Genomic DNA, 10,893 nt, shown 5'->3' on the forward strand with positions numbered 1-10,893 from the left:
GTCCGCAGTCAGTCCTGTCGACGATGCTGCAGATGGTGAGCTCTGCTTTCATCCCGCTAGCGAGACTGGCAGTCTTCACCAAATCAGATAGCCGCCGGAAGCCAGAGAGGATTTCCTCCGATCCATAGCGACACACATCATTGGTGCCGACATGAGCGACCACCTGCAGATGGGTGCACCCTGTACCCTTCATGGCATCCGGAAGGACCCTTTCCTCATCTGGAATGACTCCCCCCGGTATGCACACGGAGTGCACTTTGGTTTTCTTCCCCTCCCTTGCTGCCATATCCCTAAGGGGCCCCATTACGCGCCTGACGTTGGAGCTCCCAACTACCAGTAAGCCCACCCTCTGCGACTGCCCGGATCTTGCAGACTGAGGGGCAACCTCTGGAACAGGACAAGCAGCCATGTCAGGCCGAAGATCAGTATCAGCCTGAGACAGAGCCTGAAACCGGTTCGTCAGACATACTGGAGAGGCCTTCCGTTCAGCCCTCCGGAATGTCTTTCGCCCCCTGCCACACCTTGAGACGACCTCCCACTCTACCACAGGTGAGGGATCAGCCTCAATGCGGGCAGTATCCCGGGCAACCACAGTCGTAGTCCGATCGGGGAATGCGTGGGACGAGCTGGTCGTCCCCGACAAACCCCCATCCGGACCCCCACAGTGATTCCCATTGGCAACAGCTTCAAGCTGTGTGACCGAAGCCAACACTGCCTGAAGCTGGGAGCGAAGGGATGCCAACTCAGCCTGCATCCGAACACAGCAGTTGCAGTCCCTATCCATGCTAAAAACTGTTGTGCAAAGAACGTCTGAACTAATCTACAGAGAGCGCAAACAAAACGACACAAAATTTAAACGGTTATTAAAATACAAGATTGCCTAGTAAATGCAGTAATGCTGACACACTGCTTGGCGGCGGAAGGAGACTACGTGATTTTATACTATTCGGGTACTAAAACGCGATGCTACAACTCTCAAATACTATAATACGCCCGAAATTTATGAATTAAACAATGCAAGTACCAAAAACACGCAAAGAAATTAAGAATTAAACTATGTAACAAATGAGTGAGCTAGGAGTATACGACTTGCTGCTGCAGCTGCTTATCCAACGGCGGCAGGGAGGAATATCACAGTCAGCTAGAAACGAAGCTTTATTTTCGGATATCTTAAGCTTCATACTATTGCTTGTCAAAAAGATATCGACACTCTTGAAAGTGTTTCATGAAGTGGTATGTTAAATGTGTGTCAGTACCTGTGCCGAGCCCGAATCTCGTCCGACACAGAGGGGAATGAAACATCACTGTTTCGATACAATTAGTCCGTTCCAAGCACAGGTGGACTGAAACAGCCTTATTTTGAAACGACGATACAGTTTCTGTGTCTGGCTCGAGATCGAATCTGGTCCAGTTATCCGACACAGGGGTGGAATGAAACACCACTGTTTCGAAACAGTGAACCGTAGCCATTCTGAAACACTGAAACACTGAAACAGTTTCACGTATCGCTACACTGTATCGAAACATAGAAACAGTGGCCAAGTCTAGTTAATTGTTAACTTGTTAGAGAGTCGGACCTTGAGAAGGTCGAGTCTTGGACGTCATGTTGGAAAGACACGTATTGTAGTCTGCTTATAAAATGTGAACTTTAACAGTGACTGTGAGAAAGATGTTTTCAATTATGTTCTATATTGTGAAGTGATGTTTTGTGTTTACGTGATATTGCAATTAAAAGGAAGTGTAACTTAATTTCGGAGTGCTGATTATTTTTTTTACATCACCGTTGTCCAGCAAAAGTGTAATCTTCGAGGACGGTTTGTGAAGCGCATCTACAAAACTTTTGAATGTAGTAGAATAAAACCTAGGCCTCTTTGCATCCGAGCTCGGAATCGTAACCACCTAGATTTTCAACAATTGAGCCACGATTTTACGACGAGACCAGCGTGGGAAACACAAAAAGATGAGTGCCTAGTTTTTTTATTATTACATGAAATGACTTTATTAACTGTGCTCTAATGACACTGGCCACATAATGACTGATGTTGCCCGAAAATGCAGTATTTAGCAGCGTGAGCAACACCACAATCTTTATTAAATGCTGACCTTTGTTGTGGTAGGGTTGTTAGAATCTGTAACAGTGATTCCAGCAGTATTTGGCACTGAAGTGACACACTGAAGTGACACAATGAATTGTTACAAAAAGGTTACTTCAAGGAAAGTTCTGAGCTATACACCCTGTAGCGTGCATTCCACTGACTCCAAACCACCACCATTTGTGACTTCAATGGTGTCAAGGAAGACCTTATTGAAGAGCAGATGAGAGGTCTGTTGAGCTTTCTGATGAAAGCGGGTTCTCCTTGACGGCAGTGATGGATGTGTGTCGGTTAGGATGAGGCCAGTTGAGGGCCGGCAACCGACATATCTGCGTGCTAGACACACTGGCCGTGCACATGGAGTTATGATCTGGTGTGTGAGTCTGTATGACAGCAGGAGCACTCTCTTGGTTATCCCACACAACGTGACTGCAAAACTATTAGTCAGTCCGGTGATTCGACCTGTTGTGCTCCCATTCGCGAGCAGCATTCCAAGGGATGTTTCCCAACAGGATAACATTGGCCCACATACTACTGTTGAGACCCAACATGCTCTACAGAGTATCGACATGTTGCCTTGGCCTGTTGAATCACCATATCTGTCTCCAATCAAGCACATATTGGACATCATCAGACGACAACATTAACTGTCTCCGTATTGACCGACCAAGTGCAGCAGACATGGAACTCCATCCCACAGACTCACATCCAGCACCTGTACAACACAATGCATGCACGTTTGCGTGCTTAAATTTCACATTCTGGCAGTTACACTGGTTATTAACATACTAGCATTTCACATTTGCAGTGGCTTATCTCGCACTTACATTAACCTGTGTTCTTGCAATGTTAATCACTTAAATAAGTTACCTACACCTATGTATTATTGAAATATTCCCTACTCTGCAGTAATTATTTTTTATCCATCAGTACCGTGTAAAAATTTCATGCAAACCAGTCAATAACTTGGAGATTTTTATTAACAACTTTTCTTCTATATATATATATATGAATGAATACAAATAATGTGTGTGTACCAATTCTCCTACAATTGGGGGGGGGGGGGGTTGCATTTTTCTCTTAAGTAATCAAACCAGCCACTTGGGCTAGCCTAATTTAATGGCCCATATGTAAACAAACTGCCCACTTAGGCTTGTTTTGTTTATAATTAATAGTCAGGGACTGTCATGGTGCATTATGGTAAATATGTCCAGGATGCTGGCATGTTTATTCCGGTGTTCAATGCTAAGCATAAAGTGATAACTGTAATTTTTAGTGATGGTTATTTTCAATGCAAAAAAATGATGCCCCCACCACTGCCTTCGCTGCTCCTTCACATCATCTTGAGACTGTAATCTCTATTCTGCACTTCATTGGAGCAACATTGCGACCACTATGAATTGTAAAAAACCATCCACCACCACTGAAGAGCATAAAACAAAGCAAACTGTTTCACAAAGAAATCGCAGACATCGCCTGTTTCATACAAATGTAATTGTTAATCCCTCCAGCTGTACATCCCCGGTAGCTGAGTGGTCAGCGCAACAGAATATCCTAAGAGCCCAGGTTCGATTCCCAGCTGGGTCGGAGATTTTCTCCACTCAGGGACTGGGTGTTGTGTTGTCCTAATCATCATCATTTCATCCACATCAACGCGCAAGTCGCCGAAGTAGCGTCAAATCAAAAGATTTGCACCTGGCGAACGGTCTACCAAACGGGAGGCCCTAGTCCCGATGGTGTGTGGCGGAGGATACTTTGAGTACCTTTATCGGTTCTCCCTTCTATTCCAGTCTTGTTTTGTTTGTGGAAAGAAAGATTTTCTGTATGCCTCTGTGTGGGCTCTAATCTCTCTGATTTTATCCTCATGGTCTCTTCGCGAGATATACGTAAGAGGGAGCAATATACTGCTTGACTCCTCAGTGAAGGTATGTTCTCGAAACTTCAACAAAAGCCCATACCGAGCTACTGAGCGTCTCTCCTGCGAAGTCTTCCACTGGAGTTTGTCTATCATCTCTGTAAAGCTTTCGCAATTACTAAATGATCCTGTAACGAAACGCGCTGCTCTCCGTTGGATCTTCTCTATTTCTTCTATCAACCCTATCTGGTACGGATCCCACACTAGTGAACAATATTCAAGCAGTGGGCGAACAAGTGTACTGTAACCTACTTCTTTTGTTTTCGAATTGCATTTCCTTAGGATTCTTCCAATGAATCTGTCTGGAATCTACTTTACCGACGATCAACTTTATATGATCATTCCATTTTAAATTACTCCTAGTACCTACTCCCAGATAATTCACAGAATTAACTGCTTCCAGTTGACGACCTGCTATATTGTAGCTAAATGATAAGGGATCTTTCTTTCTGTGTATTCGCAGCACATTACACTTGTCTACATTGAGATTCAATTGCCATTCCCTGCACCATGTGTCAATTCGTTGCAGGTCCTCCTGCATTTAAGTACTATTTTCCATTGTTACAACCTCTCGATATACCACAGCATTATCCGCAAAAAGCCTCAGTGAACTTCCTATGTTATCCACAAGGTCATTTATGTATATTGTGAATAGCAACGGTCCTACAACAGTCCCCTGCAGCGCACCTGAAATCACTCTTACTTCGGAAGACTTCTCTCCATTGAGAATGACATGCTGCGTTCTGTTATCAAGGAACTCTTCACTCCAATCACACAATTGGTCTGATAGTCCATATGCTCTTACTGTGTTCATTAAACGACTGTGGGGAACTGTATCGAATGCCTTGAGGAAGTCAAGAGACACAGCATTTACCTGGGAACCCGTGTCTATGGCCCTCTGAGTCTCGTGGACGAATAGCACGAGCTGGGTTTCACACGATCGTCTTCTTCGAAACCCATGCAGATTCCTACAGAGTAGATTTCTAGTCTCGAGAGAAGTCATTATACTCGAACACAATACGTGTTCCAAAATTCTACAACTGATCGTCGTTAGAGATATAGGTCTATAGTTCTGCACATCTGTTCGACGTCCCTTCTTGAAAACGGGGATGACCTGTGCCCTTTTCCAATCCTTTGGAACGCTGTGCTCTTCTAGAGACCTACGGTACACCACTGCAAGAAGGGGGGCAAGTTTCTCCGTGTACTCTGTGTAAAATCGAACTGGTATTCCATCAGGTCCAGCGACCTTTCCTCTTTTGAGCGATTTTAATAGTTTCTCTATCCCTCTGTCGTCTATTGCGATATCTACCATTTTGTCATCTGTGTGACAATCTAGGGAAGGAACTACTGTGCAATCTTCCTCTGTGAAACAGCTTTGGAAAAAGACATTTAGTATTTCGGCCGTTAGTCTGTCATCCTCTGTTTCAGTACCATTTTGGTCACAGTGTGTCTGGACATTTTTTTTTATCCACCTGCCGCTTTGACGTAAGACCAAAATTTCTTAGGGTTTTCTGCCAAGTCAGTACATAGAACTTTACTTTCGAATTGTTACTGTTGTTATTGTTGTTTTGCTATTTTTGGTAATTTTTTTGAAATTTTTCCCTACAATTCCTTGGACTGCTGACGATAATGCAGTTGACAAACCTGATTTATGGGAGCCATTCAGCTTTCCACTGAATTTACCTGATTTACCTGATTTGGTTGACTACAGGTTCCCAAGCCTGTTTCATTCAGCTTTGAGCCTCCACCACAGCAGCATCAGGAGTGTTCCACTATCATCAGATAGTATAAAATAACTTTTCTTCTATGGCTGAGTTACCACTATCACCTATTTGTGTACCACCACCTGTGCAGCTACAGTGACATAATACACACATTAAAGTGCTACTACTCGCTGTTATGGACAATATCATGTGAGCGGTAGTAGACATATAGTTGTGTACATGTTGTCAGGTCATTATTTTCATACTCTAATTGTGTTAAAAAATGTTCGGTTTAGTGTCAAGAATGTTATTTTTTTTGTCATATGAGTGGTGGCAGTTACGAGAGAATTTCTCAAAGACAGTTTCTCTATTTGCCAATCAGACTGTATCCCCTGTGTTACTGCATTGTCACTCAGTGTGTGTTGATGACTATCTCGAAAGTATTAAAATTATCAATGATGAGGATAGGTTAGAGTACACCCATTTACAGGCAATGACATTCAGAAACTTAGTTTGTGCCAGTTCAGCAATTCAGTTGCCTGGGCCGTGTTGGTTCATGGGATTATGTTTGCGGATTAGGATATACTCACAAAAAACTTTGATATGTGTTGTGGTGCTGTATGGAGAATCTATGGTCAGTCACCACTACCTGATGTAGGCAAAGTCATGCATTCATTCATACACTGAAGAACCAAAGAAATTGGTACACCTGCCTAATATTGTGTAGGGCCACCGCAGGCACGTAAAAGTGCTGCAACACTATGTGTCATGGACTCGGCTAATGTCTGGAGAAGTGCTGGAGGGAAATGACTCCATGAATCCTGCAGGGCTGTCCATAAATCTGTAAGAGTATGAGGGGAACGAGATCCCTTCTGAACAGCATGTTGCAAGGCATCCCAGATGTGCTCAATAATGTTCATGTCTGGGGAGTTTGGTGGCCAAAGTGTTTAAACTCAGAAGAGTGTTCCTAGAGCCACTCTGTAGCAATTATGGATGTGTAGGGTGTTGCGTTGTCCTGCTGGAATTGCCCAAGTCCATCAGAATGCACAATGGACATGAATGGATGCAGGTGATGAGACTGGATGCTTACATATGTGTCACCTGTCAGTGTTGTATCTAGACATATCAGGGGTACCATATCACTCCAACTGCACAACCCCCACACCATTACAGAGACTCCACCAGCTTGAACAGTCCCCTGTGGACATGCCGGGTCCATGGATTCATGAGGTTGTCTCCATACATGCACACAATTTGACATGAGAATTGTACAATTAGGCATCACGTTTCCAGTCATCAACAGTCCAATGCCGGCGTTGACGGGCCCAGGTGAGGCATAAAGTTTTGTGTTGTGCAGTCATCAAGGGTACATATGTGGGCCTTTGGCTCTGAAAGCCCATACCGATGATGTTTCGTTGAATGGTTCGCATGCTGACACTTGCTGATGGCCCAGCATTGAAATCTGCAGCAATTTGTGGAAGAGTTGCACTTCGTCATGATGAACAATTCTCTTCAGTTGTCATTGGTCCCATTCTTGCAGGATCTTTTTCCGGCTGCAGCAGTGTCGGAGATTTGATGTTTTACCTGATTCCTGATATTCCTGGAACAATCGTGAAATGGTCATATGGGAAAATTCCCACTTCATCACTACCTCGGAGATGCTGTGTCCCATCGCTAGTGCTCTGACTGTAATACCGCTTTCAAACGCACTTAAATCTTGATAACTTTCCATTGTAGCAGCAGTAACTGATCTAACAACTGTGCCAGACACTTGTTGTCTTACAGAGTGTAATGGTTGCCTGGTCGTAGATATTGCTAATTGCTATAATCGCACTATTTCATTCCCATTTACGGAGCTTGTTAGCACTTGATGTTAGGTTGGCGCCATTAAAATGCATTGTGTTGTAGTAATCGCTGATACTTGCTGGATCGCTGCTGTCTCTCGATGCTGATGCTGGCTCTACATCTGGTTGTCTAGGGTTATAAACATGAGGTCCCGTGTTTTTTATGTGCTTTTGATGATAAAGAACGAGCGAAACCAACAAATATGTAAACTTCAAATATTTATTACTCCGGTGGCCATCTTAATTCCACTGTCCACCAAAGACCATGACTCAACACAAAGTAGTACTTCCGTTACATGTTCTTTGCATTGTTTATCCACCTCAAACAATAACACACAAACACACTTTACCAAAGTGACATTCCGACTGCCTCCCGACCATTCTTGCTGCTTGTATTTATAACATTGTCAAAGAACTACTAAAAAGAGATATAGTTTACAAGTCACATGTACATCTGTTATCATAATTTGTGCAGAAAAGTTATTAATTTGCATCGAGTGACATAATTGAACATGTTATTAAAATGACAGACAGATTTGTGGACTTGACAGAATAATTCTTTGTTACAAAAAGGCCGTTTTTTAGAAGTTTGTCAATTGACTTCTCTAATTTGCATAAATAAGTAAATAACATGAATTATTAAGAATTACATTGGTTTTCGTCTAAAACAGGATTGATTTCGTGAATACTGAGTGAAACTGCTCCTAGTGAACAAATAGGTTTCACTGGGTGATTTTTATTTAAGGAGATACGAAATACCTAAGTTGGCCACTATTTTTCGTACTTCATATTAATTATTTAAGATGAACTTAGTGTTTCTACATGATGACATTTGCTGTATCAGTGATCAAGTGATATAAACTTTTGTGTGGGTCAGTTATTCAGTATTATTTAATGGATTGACTGTTTATGCAGACATGTTATGCAATCATTGTTAACATACACAATAACTTTTCTATAATCATAAATACTCGTTAAACTGGTTGAATTTGGAGGGTATCGCATACTTTGGTAAAGTAAAGCCTTTAATATGTTCCGTTACAATAGGCATTGCCAACTGCAGCCTGTTTACGTATCTCTTTATTTGAATACGCATGCCTATACTAATTTCTTTGTTGCTTCATTGTATATATGTTTATCTTCCCCACAACATTATCCAAAATTAAAAGAGAAAATACACTCCTGGAAATTGAAATAAGAACACCGTGAATTCATTGTCCCAGGAAGGGGAAACTTTATTGACACATTCCTGGGGTCAGATACATCACATGATCACACTGACAGAACCACAGGCACATAGACACAGGCAACAGAGCATGCACAATGTCGGCACTAGTACAGTGTATATCCACCTTTCGCAGCAATGCAGGCTGCTATTCTCCCATGGAGACGATCGTAGAGATGCTGGATGTAGTCCTGTGGAACGGCTTGCCATGCCATTTCCACCTGGCGCCTCAGTTGGACCAGCGTTCGTGCTGGACGTGCAGACCGCGTGAGACGACGCTTCATCCAGTCCCAAACATGCTCAATGGGGGACAGATCCGGAGATCTTGCTGGCCAGGGTAGTTGACTTACACCTTCTAGAGCACGTTGGGTGGCACGGGATACATGTGGACGTGCATTGTCCTGTTGGAACAGCAAGTTCCCTTGCCGGTCTAGGAATGGTAGAACGATGGGTTCGATGACGGTTTGGATGTACCGTGCACTATTCAGTGTCCCCTCGACGATCACCAGTGGTGTACGGCCAGTGTAGGAGATCGCTCCCCACACCATGATGCCGGGTGTTGGCCCTGTGTGCCTCGGTCGTATGCAGTCCTGATTGTGGCGCTCACCTGCACGGCGCCAAACACGCATACGACCATCATTGGCACCAAGGCAGAAGCGACTCTCATCGCTGAAGACGACACGTCTCCATTCGTCCCTCCATTCACGCCTGTCGCGACACCACTGGAGGCGGGCTGCACGATGTTGGGGCGTGAGCGGAAGACGGCCTAACGGTGTGCGGGACCGTAGCCCAGCTTCATGGAGACGGTTGCGAATGATCCTCGCCGATACCCCAGGAGCAACAGTGTCCCTAATTTGCTGGGAAGTGGCGCTGCGGTCCCCTACGGCACTGCGTAGGATGCTACGGTCTTGGCGTGCATCCGTGCGTCGCTGCGGTCCGGTCCCAGGTCGACGGGCACGTGCACCTTCCGCCGACCACTGGCGACAACATCGATGTACTGTGGAGACCTCACGCCCCATGTGTTGAGCAATTCGGCGGTACGTCCACCCGGCCTCCCGCATGCCCACTATACGCCCTCGCTCAAAGTCCGTCAACTGCACATACGGTTCACGTCCGCGCTGTCGCGGCATGCTACCAGTGTTAAAGACTGCGATGGAGCTCCGTATGCCACGGCAAACTGGCTGACACTGACGGCGGCGGTGCACAAATGCTGCGCAGCTAGCGCCATTCGACGGCCAACACCGCGGTTCTTGGTGTGTGCGCTGTGCCGTGCGTGTGATCATTGCTTGTACAGCCCTCTCGCAGTGTCCGGAGCAAGTATGGTGGGTCTGACACACCGGTGTCAATGTGTTCTTTTTTCCATTTCCAGGAGTGTAAATAACCTGTAAAAACATTATTTGTATTTTTTTTTCATTCAAGTAAAGATGCAATGCTGTTGCAGCTCGGTCAGTAGTGTGTGTACTTGCACTAAGATAGAAAATGCGTGTGCCTCCATTACCAACTGAATCTACTCTCTATAATGGCTATGCAATTTTACATGCAGTGGTACTACCCAAGAAATATATGATAGTTTTTTTTATAAATGAAAAGAGCAAAAGAGAATTATGTATTTGACAATAATTTCCTGGTTTATTTACTAGAAATACAGTGACAGAAAACAAATTGCAACACACAAAACAATTCCTGCCAAGTCTTTCAGTGTCGTCGTAACTGCCGTCTGCTTCACATCTGCTGTGCAGCGAGCTACCTTAATTTAAGTATTACCTGTATTTGTCTTACTTGTCACTTCTTCTTCCGTGTGTTTTTGCTTTTAGGAAGCTTTAATTGTCGAGTGCTAGTAATAGTGTTCAAAAATGGTTCAAATGGCTCTGAGCACTATGGGACTCAACTGCTGTGGTCATCAGTCCCCTAGACTTAGAACTACTTAAACCTAACTAACCTAAGGACATCACTTACACCCATGCCCGAGGCAGGATTCGTACCTGCGACCGTAGCAACAGCGCGGCTCCAGACTGGAGCGCCTAGAACCGCACGGCCACCGCGGCCGGCAATAGTGTTCCATAGATTTCGTGTTTGTTTTGAATACAGTCAGAGAGAGTCCCTTTAGTGAGCC

The sequence above is a fragment of the Schistocerca cancellata genome, chromosome 4, assembly GCF_023864275.1.
Source record: "Schistocerca cancellata isolate TAMUIC-IGC-003103 chromosome 4, iqSchCanc2.1, whole genome shotgun sequence".
In the NCBI taxonomy this organism is placed as follows: Eukaryota; Metazoa; Arthropoda; class Insecta; order Orthoptera; family Acrididae; genus Schistocerca; species Schistocerca cancellata.